Here is a 17,377-nt window from a genome sequence, read left to right as displayed (position 1 = left end):
CCCAAAACTGCTCACAATATACCGTGTATTCAATCCTGGTGAAGGATCTCGGCCCAAAATGTAGAGTGTTTACTCTTTTCCATAGGTACTGACCGGCCTGCTGAGTTCCTCAAACGTTTTGTGTGTGTTGCTTTGGATTTCCAGCATCTACAGATTTTATTTTGTTTCAAATCCTACACAAACCCATTTTGTATTCTCACCTTGGTGTTCCCATCACGTCCCATCACATTCTACCACTCAATATTATGCTAGGGCAATTTATAGTGGCTAATTAACCAATGAACCAACCAACCATGTCTTTGGATGTGTGAGCAAGCCGAAGCACCTGGAGCAGATCCATGCAAGGAAGGCCACCCACAAGCAATGTACCCATAAAGGTCTCAAGCAGAAGAATGAAGCTTCCCAATATGCATTCCTTATGATCCTTATAAATATGAGAGAACATGGCTTTAGAGTGAAAGGGGAAAGGTTTAGGGGGAACACTAGGGGGAACTTCTTCACTCAGAGACTGGTGGGAGTGTGGAACGAGCTGCCATCTGACGTCGTAAATGTGGGCTCACTCTCAAGTTTTAAGAATACATTGGATAGGTACATGGATGGGAGAGGTCTGGAGGGTTATGGACTGGATGCAGGTCAATGGAACTAGTGGAATAATATTTTGGCACAAACTAGAAGGGCTGAATGGCCTGTTTTCTGTGCTGTAGTGTTCTATGGTTCTATGGTTCTATCTACCAAGTGAAAATCTTTACCCCTAAACCACCAGGACAAAGTCTAATGTGTTAAATTGATCAATATCGAAATCAGGTTCAATATCACTGAGCTATGCTGTGAAATTTGTTGTTATGCAGCAGCAGTACATCGCAATACGTAATGATAAAAACTGTTAATCACAGTAAGAAGTATATCCCTCTCTCTGGCTATCCATCCCATAGGATGACGATGGTTCCTTTCAGTCAGTTAGTGGGGTTTGTGAGAATAACCCATTCCTCAGAAAGGAACAGCGTGTGCGTGAATGGATCTTAGGTGAGTAGGGGGTTGCACAGGTCCAGACCCACCCTCTCGACATCCCCTCCCAGATCCAGCAGCATGGTGGGGTCCAAGACGGCTGGGGGAAGTTCTGCTGCAGTGAGTGGCCAGACCAAGCTTCGATGCAAGGGATGCCCTTTCCGCGCTTCACTGCACGTGTTTGCTAGATGGCCGTTGACCCTACGAGAGGGTTCATCCGCCCTTTGACAGGTCTTGTTTCTCGTCCTGCAGGGTGTCTAGCCACCCTCCTCACCAGGCGAGCCCAGTGGGGGAGCTGGTTTAGTCGCCGACCACCTGACCATGCGATGGGTAGTACTGGGTTACATGGTACCAGTAGCACTCAGACAAGTGACCTGACACCCAAGTATATATGCATATATTAAAATAGTTAAAATAAATAAGTTGTGCAAAAAGAAAGAAAAAAAAGTAGTGATGTAGTGTTCATGGATTCAATGTCCATTCAGGAATCTAACGGCAGAGGGGAAGAAGCTGTTCCTGAATTGTGGAGTGTGTGCCTTCAGGCTCCTGTATCTCCCTCCTGATGGTAGCAATGAGAAGAGGGCCTAGGTGGTGGGGGTCCTTAATGGTGGATACTGCCTTTTTGAGGCATCACTCACAGTGTAGTGGTTAGCACAGTGCTTTACTGAACCAGCGACTCGAGTTCAGTTCCCACCACTGCCAGTAAAGTGTTTGTATGTTCTCCCCATGATCGTGAGTGTTTCCTCCAGGTGCTCTGGTTTCCTCCCACAGTCCAAAGATGTGCCAGTTGGTGGGTTAATTGTCCCATGATTAGGCTAGGATTAAACTGACTATCACAAACAATAGAAAATCTGCAGATGCTGGAAATCTGAGCAACACACACAAAATGCTGGAGGAACTCAGCAGGCCAGGCAGCATCTAGGAAAGGAGTACAGTTGACGTTTCGGGCTGAAACCCTTCTGCAGGACTGGAGAAAAAAAGCAGAGGGGTAAACTTGAAAGGTGGGGGGGAGGGGAGAGAGAAACGCCAGGCGATAGGTGAAACTTGGAAGGGGGAGGGACAAAGCAAAGAGCTAGGAAGCTGATTGGTGAAAGAGACAGAAGCCATGGAAGAAAGAAGGAAGGGGGGTGGAGGAGGAGCACCAGAGGGACGTGATGGAGGGGCAAAAAGATAACATGAGAGAGGGACATGGGGATGAGAAATGGTGAAGGTGGGGGGGGTAGAGGAGGCATTACTGGAAGTTTGAGAAATTGATGCTCATGCCATCAGGTTGGGTAACCTCCAACCCGATGGCATTTCCATGTGGGTAACCTCCAACCTGATGGCATGAACATCGATTTCTCGATCCAGTAATGCCTCCACCCCACCCCCTTCACCAATTCCCATCTCCTTGTCCCTCTCTCATGTTATCTCCTTGCCCGCCCATCGCCTCCCTCTGGTGCTTCTCGTCCCCCCACCCCTTTCTTCTTTCTTCCATGGCCTTCTGTCTCTATCACCAAACAACTTCCTAGCTCTTTGCTTCATCCCTCCCCCTCCAAGTTTCACCTATCGACTGGTGCTTCTCTCTCCTCACCCCCTACCGTTCAAATCTACTCCTCAGACTTTTCTCTCCAGTCCTGCTGAAGGGATTCGGCCCGAAACGTCGACTGTACTTTTTTTCCATTGATGCTGCCTGGCCTGCTGAGTTCCTCCAGCATTTTGTGTGTGTTGTTTAAATTGGGGGGTTGCTGGGCGGCAGGCTCGAGGAGCCAGAAGTATCATGCTTGCTTTGTAACTGCATCAATATGCTGGGCCCACCTCAGAGATGTTGACACCCAGGTATTGAAATTGCTCACCCTTTCCACTTCTGATGTCTCGATGAGGACTGGTATGTGTTCCCTCATAGAGAAGGTACAAATTTACCTTGGATCATTAGTGGTAAATGAACTGCAGAGTTTCAGATGTCCATTGCACTCCCTTCCTGATATTCACCCTTTAATACAACAAAATGTCAGGAGACAAAATTAACAGCCCAATGATTGTTAGCTGAGATAAAGCCCAACCCAGGATACTTAATGCACAAACATTGGAGGTTCTGCAGGTGCTGGAAATCTTGAGCAACACACACACAATGCTGGAGGAACTCAGCAGGTCAGGCAGCATCTATGGAAACGAATAGGCTGAGACCCATCATCTGGACTGAAAAGGCAGCAGGGCAGAAGCCAGAATAAGGTGGGGGGGGAGGGAAGGAACACACGCTAGCAGGTGATGAGTGAAGCCAGGTGAGGGGAAAGGTGAGTGGGTGGGCAATGAGGGAAAGCACAATATTCAAAATAGCAATATTTTTTATGTGTTAGACCTGAAATGCCTTCAATTAAGGATCAGTTTTAAGCACAACTTCACAAGAAACTGGAGTTTGAGATGAAACAGTTTTATAAATCTTCAAAGCCATCTGGAAACCACTATAGGGTTATTAAATCAAAAGCTTCACACCATCTTAAAAGTTTCATCCCCCAGGCGATTAGTCTGATCAACCATTCTAGTTAGCCCCCAACCCCTCTATGTATTACTCATTTCACTGCACTGCAAACACTTGAAACCACTTTTTTAATGCTGTTTACCTTGTAAGACCCGGCTGGTGGCGCAGTGGCATCAGTGTCGGACTTTGGGACGAAAGGTCCCGAGTTCGAATCCAGCCAGCTCCCCTGCACGCTTTCCATCCGTGCTGGGTTACCAGCTGGTGATCTCTTTGGAAGCTCACCCGGCAGAAGGCAATGGCAAACCACTGCTGTAACTTGCCTCGTACACGGTTCCCCACTACGTCAGAGAGGAGTGGAGGGAAATCGTCCGCTAACCGGAGAAACTCCGGATGCGACGTACCTTTCCTTTCCTGTCCTTACCTTGTAAGTACAGAACTGTGCAAAAGTCTTCGGCATGTATATAGGGTGCCTCAGACCTATACACAGTACTGTACTTGCCAATGTGGAGTGGAGAGTGAGTTTGGAAATCTGACGGGAGCAAAGGATGATGAGAATGGCAAGGGTGGAACACCGTGGGAGGGGTGTGGGACAGGTGGCAGAGAAGGAGTGCCAAGGGTGGTGGGTGGTGCAGGTGCACACCAGCCTGGAGACATCAGGCAAGTTCACCTGATTCCAAACAATTAGTTTATTGATCATTACAGATTGCCTCTCTGGTGTTTCCTGCTCCCTCCCCTCACCCTTCCCCTTTTCCCAACCATGTGCTCTCCCTGCCCCCTTCCCTCTCTCAGTCCACAATACAGACCCATATCTGAATCAGGTTTATCATCACTCACATATGTCATTAGTTTTTTTTGTGGCTGCTGTACAGTGCAATACATAAAATTATTACAGTACTGTGTAAAAGTCTTAGGCACCCTACCCATATATATGTTCCTAAGACTTTTATGCTGGTATTTATGTATTTATGTACATTTTATTCCATATCCGTACATTAATCTCTAATTTTATTTTTATATAATTCTTTTATTCTTTATAATTGTTGAATGTCGTTGCTTCCTGTTGCATGTCGCGCCCTGACCAAAACACCACAGCAAGTTACTAATGCATGTAAATGTACAGTTACATGGTGAATAAAGTTGATCCTTCATCCTTGATACTTGAAATGCAAAGCTGTGGGTGGATGACGCAAGTGTTCACTTTATTTAAATAGCCAGAACTGAAGGACTTTAAGCAGATCCGTAAGTTATTGCCATGGGACCTCCTTTCAGTTGTAGTAATGCGTTGAAATCCATCGTAAGCAGAGGAATAGTGCAGATTTATTGTCAGTCAACTGTACACATGTATACAGCTAAATGAAACAATGTTCCTCTGGGATCAAGGTGCAAAGCACAGTATATATAACACATACACATTAACACAATAATCTTGACAGATAATAAAAAATATTCTGTAGATGTACAAGTTGACATAAAGTACGTATCTGACATACAACAGTATAATGCTACTGGCGCTGTCATAAATAATTTTTACTGGGTGGTAGCCGGGTGTTCAGAACTCTCACAGCTGAAGCTGGAAGGGTCTGTTCCTGCTGTATACCTGGTACTCCAGCTGCAGTGCTGTCGACAAAAAAGCCTTGCAGAGGGTGGTTAGGGGAGCAGAGAAGGTTATTGGGGTCTCCCTACCTTCTGTCCAAGACCTCTTTCAGAGTCGATGCCTCCAGAAGACACGGTACATCATTAAAGACCCTCACACCCTCTCCATGAACTGTTCGTTCTTCTGCCATCAGGCAAACGTTACAGGAGCATGAAAACTAAAACCACAAGGCTACTAACGGCGTTCAGAGAGGCGGGACTGCGCAGGCGTGTGACGTCGGGCAGTGCAGCGCGGCAGATTTAAAAGGGCAGAAATCTTGCTTTGGGTTTGATTCGAAGAAGCAAGTCTGAGAGTCGGAGCGGGAGTGCCGAGAAAGACATTTTTGAAATTTTCATTTTTTTTTCTCCAACGGCGTTCTGAGAGGCGGGACTGCGCAGGCGTGTGACGTCGAGCGGTGCAGCGCGGCAGATTTAAAAGGAACAGAGCCTCATACAGCGGGCAGCATAGTTTGCGGGCTGTGGAGTGAGCTGGGAGCAGAGTGAAGACTTAAGGGCTTCGGCTCAATGGGCTTAGGCGGAAACGGGCGAGGCGAGGAAGGTTTGGTATTCATTTTCTGTTGTTATTTGAGGGGAGGGGCAGTATGAGTGTGAGGGCAGTTTGCTGTTCTTGGTGTCGGATGTGGGAGGCCCTGGAGTCTCCAAGCCTCCCGGACGTCTACATCTGCGCCAAGTGCATCGAGATGCAGCTCCTAAGGGACCGCGTTATGGAACTGGAGCTGCAGCTCGATGACCTTCGTCTGGTCAGGGAGAGTGAGGAGTTGATAGAGAAGAGGAGGCAGGTGGTCACACCGGGGCCACGGGAGGCAGACAAGTGGGTCACGGTTAGGAGGGGGAAGGGGAAGAGTCAGGTAATAGAGAGTACCCCGGTGGCTGTGCCCCTTAACAATAGGTACTCCTGTTTGAGTACTGTTGGGGGGGACAGCTTACCCGGGGGAAGCGACAGTGGCCGTGCCTCCGGCACACAGTCTGGCCCTGTAGCTCAGAAGGGTAGGGAAAGGAAGAGGAGGGCAGTTGTGATAGGGGACTCGATAGTAAGGGGGTCAGATAGGCGATTCTGTGGACGCAGTCCAGAGACCCGGATGGTAGTTTGCCTCCCTGGTGCCAGGGTCCGGGATATTTCTGATCGTGTTCAAGATATCCTGAAGTGGGAGGGTGAGGAGCCAGAGGTCGTGGTACATATAGGTACCGATGACATAGGTAGGAAAAGGGATGAGGTCCTGAAAGGAGAATATAGGGAGCTAGGACGGGAGTTGAGAAAAAGGACCGCAAAGGTAGTAATCTCGGGATTACTGCCTGTGCCACGCGACAGTGAGAGTAGGAATGCGATGAGGTGGAGGATAAATGCGTGGCTGAAGGATTGGAGCAGGGGGCAGGGATTCAAGTTTTTGGATCATTGGGACCTCTTTTGACGCAGGCGTGACCTGTACAAAAAGGACGGGTTACACTTGAATCCTAGGGGGACCAATATCCTGACAGGGAGATTAGCGAGGGCTACTGAGGTGACTTTAAACTAGAATGGTTGGGGGGTGGGAATCAAATTAAAGAGGCTAGGCGAGAGGAGGTTAGTTCACAACAGGGGGATGGGAACGAGTGCAGAGAGACAGAGGGGTGTAAAGTGAGGGTAGAAGCAAAAAGTAGTAAGGAGAAAAGTAAAAGTGGCAGGCCGGCAAATCCAGGGCAAGCATTAAAAAGGGCCACTTTTCAACATAATTGTATAAGGTCTAAGAGAGTTGTAAAAGAGCGCCTGAAGGCTTTGTGTGTCAATGCAGGGAGCATTCGTAACAAGGTGGATGAATTGAAAGTGCAGATTGTTATTAATGATTATGATATAGTTGGGATCACAGAGACATGGCTCCAGGGTGACCAAGGATGGGAGCTCAACGTTCAGGGATATTCAATATTCAGGAGGGATAGACATGAAAGAAAAGGAGGTGGGGTGGCGTTGCTGGTTAAAGAGGAGATTAATGCAATAGAAAGGAAGGACATAAGCCGGGAAGATGTGGAATCGATATGGGTAGAGCTGCATAACACTAAGGAGCAGAAAACTCTGGTGGGAGTTGTGTACAGGCCACCTAACAGTAGTAGGGAGGTCGGAGATGGTATTAAACAGGAAATTAGAAATGTGTGCAATAAAGGAACAGCAGTTATAATGGGTGACTTCAATACATGTAGATTGGGTGAACCAAATTGGCAAAGGTGCTGAGGAAGAGGATTTTTTGGAATGTATGCGGGATGGTTTTTTGAACCAACATGTCGAGGAACTAACGAGAGAGCAGGCTATTCTGGACTGGGTTTTGAGCAATGAGGAAGGGTTAATTAGCAATCTTGTCGTAAGAGGCCCCTTGGGTAAGAGTGACCATAATATGGTGGAATTCTTCATTAAGATGGAGAGTGACATAGTTAATTCAGAAACAAAGGTTCTGAACTTAAAGAGGGGTAACTTTGAAGGTATGAGACGTGAATTAGCTAAGATAGACTGGCAAATGACACTTAAAGGATTGACGGTGGATATGCAATGTCAAGCATTTAAAGATTGCATGGATGAACTGCAACAAATGTTCATCCCAGTTTGGCAAAAGAATAAATCAAGGAAGGTAGTGCACCCGTGGCTGACAAGAGAAATTAGGGATAGTATCAATTCCAAAGAAGAAGCATACAAATTAGCCAGAAAAAGTGGCTCACCTGAGGACTGGAAGAAATTCAGAGTTCAGCAGAGGAGGACAAAGGGCTTAATTAGGAAGGGGAAAAAAGATTATGAGAGAAAACTGGCAGGGAACATAAAAACTGACTGTAAAAGCTTTTATAGATATGTAAAAAGGAAAAGACTGGTAAAGACAAATGTAGGTCCCCTACAGACAGAAACAGGTGAATTGATTATGGGGAGCAAGGACATGGCAGACCAATTGAATAATTACTTTGGTTCTGTCTTCTCTAAGGAGGACATAAATAATCTTCCAGAAATAGTAGGGGACAGAGGGTCCAGTGAGATGGAGGAACTGAGCGAAATACATGTTAGTGGGGAAGTGGTGTTAGGTAAATTGAAGGGATTAAAGGCAGACAAATCCCCAGGGCCAGATGGTCTGCATCCCAGAGTGCTTAAGGAAGTAGCCCAAGAAATAGTGGATGCATTAGTGATAATTTTTCAAAACTCGTTAGATTCTGGACTAGTTCCTGAGGATTGGAGGGTGGCTAATGTAACCCCACTTTTTAAAAAAGGAGGGAGAGAGAAACCGGGGAATTATAGACCGGTTAGCCTAACGTCAGTGGTGGGGAAGCTGCTGGAGTCAGTTATCAAAGATGTGATAACAGCATATTTGGAAAGCGGTGAAATCATCGGACAAAGTCAGCATGGATTTGTGAAAGGAAAATCATGTCTGATGAATCTCAGAATTTTTTGAGGATGTAACTAGTAGAGTGGATAGGGGAGAACCAGTGGATGTGGTATATTTGGATTTTCAAAAGGCTTTTGACAAGGTTTCACACAGGAGATTAGTGTGCAAACTTAAAACACACGGTATTGGGGGTAAGGTATTGATGTGGATAGAGAATTGGCTAGCAGACAGGAAGCAAAGAGTGGGAATAAACGGGACCTTTTCAGAATGGCAGGCAGTGAGTAGTGGGGTACCGCAAGGCTCAGTGCTGGGACCCCAGTTGTTTACAATATATATTAATGACTTGGATGAGGGAATTAAATGCAGCATCTCCAAGTTTGTGGATAACACGAAGCTGGGTGGCAGTGTTAGCTGTGAGGAGGATGCTAAGAGGATGCAGAGTGACTTGGATAGGTTGGGTGAGTGGGCAAATTCATGGCAGATGCAATTTAATGTGGATAAATGTGAAGTTATCCACTTTGGTGGCAAAAATAGGAAAACAGATTATTATCTGAATGGTGGCCGATTAGGAAAAGGGGAGGTGCAACGAGACCTAGGTGTCATTATACACCCATCATTGAAAGTGGGCATGCAGGTACAGCAGGCGGTGAAAAAGGGAAATGGTATGCTGGCATTTATAGCGAGAGGATTCGAGTACAGGAGCAGGGAGGTACTACTGCAGTTGTACAAGGCCTTGGTGAGACCACACCTGGAGTATTGTGTGCAGTTTTGGTCCCCTAATCTGAGGAAAGACATCCTTGCCACAGAGGGAGTACAAAGAAGGTTCACCAGATTGATTCCTGGGATGGCAGAACTTTCATATGAAGAAAGACTGGATGAACTGGGCTTGTACTCGTTGGAATTTAGAAGATTGACGGGGGATCTGATTGAAATGTATAAAATCCTAAAGGGATTGGACAGGCTGGATGCAGGAAGATTGTTCCCAATGTTGGGGAAGTCCAGAACGAGGGGTCACAGTTTGAGGATAAAGGGGAAGCCTTTTAGGACCGAGATTAGGAAAAATTCCTTCACACAAAGAGTGGTGAATCTGTGGAATTCTCTGCCACAGGAAACAGTTGAGGCCAGTTCATTGGCTATATTTAAGAGGGAGTTAGATATGGCCCTTGTGGCTACGGGGGTCAGGGGGTATGGAGGGAAGGCTGGGGCGGGGTTCTGAGTTGGATGATCAGCCATGATCATAATAAATGGCGGTGCAGGCTCGAAGGGCCAAATGGCCTACTCCTGCACCTATTTTCTATGTTTCTATGTTTCTATGTTAAACAGCTTCCTCCCACAGGCAGTCAGACTGCTAAATAGCTGCTCTACCTGACTCTGCTTTGGACACTTTTAACTTGTACTGGACACATATAACTGATTTTAACTGACATGTGGCTGTTGTGTTTTACTATTTATTGTTATGTTTATTATTTAGTGTTGCGTTTGTTATGTTATGATTGCACTGCCCCTGAGAAACGCTGTCTCATTCTGCCCTGCAGAACTGATGTATGGTTAGTATGACAATAAAGTTTTTTGAATCTCGAATCTTGAATCTAAATATGGTTCTGCCTTTGTGTGTGGGCATGCAGCCTCACTTGTGTGGTTTTATACCTTCAGCATGACAGGACAGGAGGAAAGAGAGAATGACCGGGGCGGGAGGCAGTCCTTCATTACACTGGCTGCTCTCCAAAGGCAGTGGAAAGTGTAGATGGAGTCCATGGAGGGGAAATTGGTTTGTGTGATGGACTGAGCTGGGTTCACAACTCTCTGCAATTTCTCGTAGCCTTGGGTACAGCTGTGATACAATGGGGTAGGATGCTTTTTATGACCTATAAAAATTGGACCTCTAAGAACGTAATCAGATCACTTAGTTGTTATCGATGCACTAACTGTAGCCCTTGCACTTCATTTGCCTACCTGCTGTATCAGTCCGGATGAAGGGTCTCCACCCAAAATGCTTGAGTGTTTATTCCACTTCATAGATGCTGCCTGACCTGCTGAGTTCCACCAGCATTTTGTGTGTTTTGCTCTGGATTCCTAGCACCTGCAGGATCTCTTTTGTTTATGACTTGCTGTACTATTATGAAGTCTTTTCGAGGGACTATGTACCTACCCTGAAGCCAGACTGATGAAGGGGATTCATCCCGAAACATCAGCTCTTTATTCCTCTCCAGAGATGCTGCCTGACCTGCTCAGTTCCTCCAGCATTTTTGTGCATGTTGCCATAGATTTCCAGCATCTGCAGAATCTCGTCTGTTTATGGTTTGATGCTCTATCGTGAAGTCTCTTCGATGTACTGTATGCCTACACTGAAGCCAGACTGATGAAGGGTTTTGGCCGGAAATATCAACTGTTTATTCCTCTCCAGAGATGCTGCCTGACCTACTGAGTTCCTCCAGCATTTTGTGTGCGTTGCTCTGGATTTCCAGCATCTGCAGAATGAATTTCTTGTGTTTGCAACTGTAACATTATATTCTGCACTCTGTTATATTTTCTTACAGTATTGGACAGGTATTTGTACATGGAATGAGTCATCTGGATTGCATCAATACAAAAGGTTTTCTCTATAGCTCACTACAAGATTAAAACAATACCAATAGTAGATGCTAAAAGGTTTTTAAAGGTTGATAATGCTTTGATACATAATTTTAAGGTTATTGGAGAAAAGTATAGAGGGGATGTGAAGGGTGGATTTTTTTTTACACAGAGAGTGATGGGTGTGTGGAAAGACCTGCCAAGGGAGGTGTTAGAGGCAGATACATTAGAAGTATTTAAGAAATGCTTATAAACACACAGATGGCAGAAAAATGATGGAAGGATTAGATTGATTTTAGGGTAGATTAAAAGGTTGGCACAACATTCAGCCAGAGACTCATTCCACCGAGATGCAGCACAGAACGTCATAGGAAGACATTCCTGCCTGTGGCCATCAAACTTTACAACTCCTCCCTTGGAGGGTCAGACACCCTGAGCCAATAGGCTGGTGCTGGACTTATTTCCTGCCATAATTTACATATTACTATGTAACTATTTATGGTTTTATTACTATTTAATTATTTATGGTGCAACTAACGAAAACCAATTTCCCTCGGGATCAATAAAGTATGACTATGACTATGACTATGAACATTGTGGGCTGAAGGGCCTGAAAGGTATTGTTCTATGTTCTAATCCTGAAAGGCGTTAAATGGATGCAAATTTATTCTTTTCAACCTCTATAATGAACATCTAAAGTATATCAAAATATACTGATGGAAGGTCTCGGACCGAAATGTTGACTGTTTATTCATTTCCATAGACGCTGCTTGACCTGCTGAGTTCCTCCAGCATTTTGTGTGTGTTCCTCTGGATTTCCAGCATCTGCAGAATCTGTTGTGTTTACAATGCCATTTATGCGTGCATCAGAGAGAACAGGCAGCATAGCAACAGATCTTTCAGTGCAAGTACAAACAAGTTATAAATTATAGTCTATATATCTATTGCTGCTTTGAAAACCCAGCAGCTAGTGGACACACATCTAGGTCTTACAAACAGAAAATAAGATAAATGGTCAGCTTATCTGTTATGGTAGCTGGTTGGGGTTTAAATTAACGCCTATGTTATGAGCTGGTTTAGAAATAAGAATTATGTTCTGTCAAATAAAAGGAGAAATAATTTTTGAAAATTGACTAGCACAAAATCCCCAAGGTCATGATATCCTTGCACAGTGCGCTTTTAGGACAGAAATCTCTGAATCACCAGCTATGACGCAGTTAATCACGCATTACCTTTGAACTTATTTCATGTGTCTTCACTTGATAGTAAGCCATTTTACAAAGGACTTTGGCAAAGGAAAGGTGACATTAAAATTATTTATATGTTTCAGAGGCCTGCGTGACTTGAACTCTCCAGAAAGATGCTGCAGATCAGATTCCTGCTTTCAAACAGCTAAGACGGGATGGCTCACAGCTAGCGTAATCTGTCAAGGCAGATCCACACAAGGTGCGTAGATCATGTCATAAATAATAATCGTGAAGTGAAGCTCATTTATCAGTCACATCTGAAACACCGCATGCATTACTACCTCAAAGCTCGCACTCGTCTTGTGCTCAAGATGGATTAGGTACCGCCGCACTAATGCTGGCTGTGTGATTGGACGATACCTGTATCTATGGCACATGACCCGAGCATCAATGCAATTGAATAGCATGACTTATACTCATAAGTTTTACTTGCCATCATCTCTCTCCATCAAGGTTCACAACTCATTGGATTTTATCTGGAATGGCTGAGGCTCTGGGGAATTTCTGACTGAAATGGGAGGTCCAACTTTGTAAACAAGACCTCCAAACACACCAGGAGGCTTTCTAGGCTCCTATCCAGGCTTGAATAAAAAAATCTCAAAGAGGATTGAAAGACTGAACCTCTGCAGATGCGCATTAGTATCACCACTGTGGCTATGATTGGTCAGCTAAATACACCTGCTCATTAATGCAAATATCTAATCTGCCAATCATGTGGCAGCAACTCAATTAAAGCACGTGGACATGGTCAAGAGGTTCACTTGTTGTTCAGACCAAACACCAGCATGGGGAAAAAATGTGATTTCAGTGACTTTGACCATGGAATGATTGTTGATGCCAGATGGGATGGTTTGGGTATCTCAGAAATTGCTGATCTCCAGAGATTTTCATGCACAAGTCAAAGAGTTTACAGAGAATGGTGAAAAGCAAAAAAAATAACACCCAGTGAGCAGCAGTTCTGTGGGCGATAATCCATTGTTAATGAGAGACGTCACAAGAGAATGGCCAGACTGGTTCAAGTTGACGGGAAGGTGACAATAACTCAAATAACCATATGTTATAACGGTGGTGTGCAGAAGGACATCTCTGAATGCACCACCACATATCCAATTGCAAAAGAGGGCAAATTGTGCAAATAGCAAAACAAAAGTTAATAAAAATACATGGAACATGAACTGCAGGGTCTCCGAAAGAGAGTTCACAGTTGCAGATCGCTTTCAGCACTGAGGCAAGTGAAGTGTGTCCACGAGGCCAATGGCCGCTGGGCAATAACTGCTCCAGAACCTTGAAGTAGATGGGTTACAGCACCAGAAGACCATGAACATTATACTCAGTGGCCACTTTATTAAGTACACCATGTACCTAATAATATGGCCACTGATTGTAGAATCTTCTGGTTTTGACAGAGTTGGGATTTTAAACGTTTGCTGGTGGAAAAGGTGAAGAATCAAAATGATTGCGGGACAGTCCGAGTTCAGATCAATTTTAAAATGTACACATCCAATAAGGTGGAATTGGATCTCATTTATCACTCTCAGTTGGTTTTGAATTTGTTATTGAAGCCTTGAAAGAATGTGTTCTGACTTGGTCGAATACCAAAGCTGGCGAGTCTGGAGGTCTGAGGCTCGATGTCTGTGAGACTGGGCCAGGAACTGGAGGCCTGGAGGCAGCCTGTCCTGGGGTCTGTGTGTGGGTGGGAAAGGGGCTTGCTTAGCTGTTGTTCCATTGTTTTGTTGCTGTTGTTGCTGTTATTGTTGTTCTGCTGACCATTGTGAGCACGCTATGTCGGTGCCAGAATGTGTGGCATCAGCTGCAGGCTGCCCCAGCACGTCCTTGGGTGTGCTGGTCATAAATGCAAATATGGCATTTCATTATACAGTGTGCAACAGCCTTAGGCACATATATAGACTGCACAATACTGTACTTGTCAATGTGGAGTGGAGAGTGAGTTTGTAAATCTATCGGGAGCAAAGGATGTTGAGAATGGCGAGGGTGGAGCCCCATGGGAGGGCTGTGTGACAGGTGGCAGGGTAGGAGTGCCAGGGGTGGGGGGGCGATGTAGGTGCAGACACTCCTAGACCTGAGACACCAGGCAAGGTCATTTGATTCCAAACAATTGGATATTAATCATTACAGAATGTCTCTCTGGTGCTTTCCACTTCCTCCCCCTCTTCCTTGCCCTTTTCCCAGTCATGATTCCCTTCTCCCTGCCCTCTTCCCATTCTCAGTCCACAATAGAGAGCCATATCAGAATAAGGTTTATCATCAATCACATATGTCCTGATTCTTATTTTTTTGTGACAGCAGTACAGTGCATATGTATATTTATATATATGCCCAAGACTTTTGCATAGAGCTGTACATTAAGATTTACGTGATAAATAAATGAATCTGAATCTGACGTGTTCCTGAGTTCTCTTCATTGCTCCAGCTATAATATATTGGTGATTATCCCTTCAAGGAGCAATCAAAATAAGCATCATTATCACTTTCAGTTCCAAACCATTTGTCATGATGGGAGAGCACACTACAACAAGCAGTAAGCTCTATATTACCTTAGGGCAAGGAAGATGTCCAAGTCAGCCCATCCAGACTACGCAGGTTCACAGATCAATCCTATCTCCCTAATAATTTCCCTGTAATCTAGGAGTCTACATACTAGGATAATTTACCAGTTAACCATGTCTGTGGGATATAGAAGGTCATGGGCACACTCAGGGAAACTCATGTGGTCATAGGCTCATAAAACAGTACAGCACAGTATAGGCCTACAATGTTGTGCTAACTATTGACCTTTTACTTTAAGATCAATCTAACCCTGCCCTCCTAAACAGCCCATTACTTTCCATTTTTCTTTCAATCATTTGCCTACCTAAAAGTCTCTTAACTGTCCCTAATGCATCAGACTCTACCACCACTCCCAGTAATGCATTCCACACACCAATCACTCTCTGTGTAAGAAAACTTACCTCTGACATGTCCCCTAAATGTTCCCCCACTCACCTTGAATGGATGTCCTTTGGTGCTCTGGTATATTATCTGAGGCATTGACCGTCTGGATAGTCAAGGGCTTCCTCCCAGGGCTGAAATGGCTAGCATGAGAGGGCGCAGTTTTAAGGTGCTTGGAAGTAGGTACAGAGCAGATGTCAGGGGTAAGTTTTTTATGCAGAGAGTAGTGAGAGCGTGGAGTGGGCTGCCGGCGACATTGACGGTGGCGGAAATGATAGGGTCTTTTAAGAGACTCCTGGATGGATACATGGAGCTTAGAAAAATAGAGGGCTATGGGTAACCCTGGGTAATTTCTAAGGTAAGGACATGGTCGGCACAGCTTTGTGGGCTGAAGGGCCTGTATTGTGCCGTAGGTTTTCTATGTTTCTATGTATCAGCACTGCTGCCCAAGGAAAATGGTGCTGGCTGTCCACTCTATACATGCCCCTTATAATCCTATACACCTCTATATAAGTTATAGAGCACAGAGACAGGCCCTTCCGCCCAGCTGGTCCATGCTGACCACAGCATCCTCCCTGCTAGTCCCAGCTGCCCGCATTATGCCCTTACCCCTCCAAGCCCCTCCCTTCCATGTACCTATGAAAACGCCTCTTAAGTGCTTCAGCTGTATCCATTTCAGCCATTTCTTCTGACAAAGGTTCATATTGAATTTACTGTCAAAGTACATACTGTATATGTCACTATATACTTCTTCAGATTCACTTTCATGCAGACATTAACAGTAGATCAACAAAATTCAATAGAATCAATGAATCACTACACAGAGACGAAGACTGATAAGTAACCAATGGGTAAAAGAAGACAACCTGTGTAAATACAGACAAAAACAAATAATACTGAAAACATGAGTTGTATATTCCTTGAAAGTGAATCCATAGGTTGTTGAATCAGTTCAGTGTTGAGCTGAGTGAGGTTATCCACGCTGGTTCAGGAGCCTGATGGATGAAGGGTGATAGGGAGGAATGTCGACTCAGACCATGAGAGGCCTGCGTCGGGCATTTTCATGCCTTACAAGGCACAGATTGGAAGCCTGTGTGGGGCGCCACTCCTCACACAGACTAGAGCAATGTGTGATTAAGTGCCTTGCTCAAGGACACAAACACGCTGCCACAGCTGAGGCTCAAACTAGTGACCTTGAAATCACTAGACGAACGCCTTAACCACTTGGCCATGTGCCCAACACAAAGGGTGATAACTGTTTCTGAACCTGTTGGTCTGAGACCTGAGGTTCCTGTACCTCCTTCCTGGTGGTAGCAGCGAGAAGAGAGCACGGCCTGGATGAGGATCTCGGCAAAGCCTATCAAGTGTTGTAAGGCCTACATAGACTGGACGAGCAGAGGATGTTTCCAATAGTGGCAGAGCCTAGTACCAGGGGCACAGCCTCAGAGTAGATATACTTTCAGAAATGAGATGAGGAGGAAATTCTTTAGCCGACATTGTGGTGAAACTGCGGAATTCATCGCCACACGTGGCTGTGGAGGGCAAGTTATAGTTAAAGTGGAGGTTGATATGTACATAATTAGTAAGGGTGTCAAAGGATAGGGGGAGAAGGCAGGAGAATGGGGTTGAGAAGGATAATAAATCAGCCATGATTGAATGGGAGAGCAGACTCGATGGTTTGAATGGCCTAATTCTCCCCATATGTCTAATGGTCCCATATAGTGGCACTTCATACATTGACGGTGTGCTGAAAGCCTCACATACTGTTCATAGTTCAAAATCCATGCTGTCATTTTTAAATCTGAGCAGATTTTCAAAATGCTTTAAGTTTACTTTGTACATACATTTTGCACAACCGTTCCCTCCCTATATTCCTGTGATAGGGTAAAAACACAGTCTATTCTCCCAGGCAACACACATCAAAGTTGCTGGTGAACGCAGCAGGCCAGGCAGCATCTCTAGGAAGAGGTACAGTCAATGTTTTGGGCCGAGACCCTTCGTCAGGACTAACTGAAGGAAGAGCTAGTAAGAGATTTGGAAGTGGGAGGGGGAGGAGGCAATCCGAAATGATAGGAGAAGACAGGAGGGGGAGGGATGGAGCCAAGAGCTGGACAGGGGATTGGCAAAAGGGATATGAGAGGATCATGGGACAAGAGGCCCAG

The 17,377-nt window shown here is 45.2% G+C and overlaps 1 protein-coding gene across 3 annotated transcripts in view; it reads right to left on the bottom strand.

The window, feature by feature from the left end:
- dhrsx (dehydrogenase/reductase (SDR family) X-linked) overlaps positions 1-17,377 on the bottom strand; it is a 365,248-nt gene that overhangs the window by 10,868 nt on the left and 337,003 nt on the right. The window lies entirely within an intron of this gene.

The sequence above is a fragment of the Mobula birostris genome, chromosome 7 (assembly GCF_030028105.1).
Source record: "Mobula birostris isolate sMobBir1 chromosome 7, sMobBir1.hap1, whole genome shotgun sequence".
NCBI classification, from domain to species: Eukaryota; Metazoa; Chordata; class Chondrichthyes; order Myliobatiformes; family Myliobatidae; genus Mobula; species Mobula birostris.
This window is presented reverse-complemented; position numbering and strand designations above follow the sequence as displayed.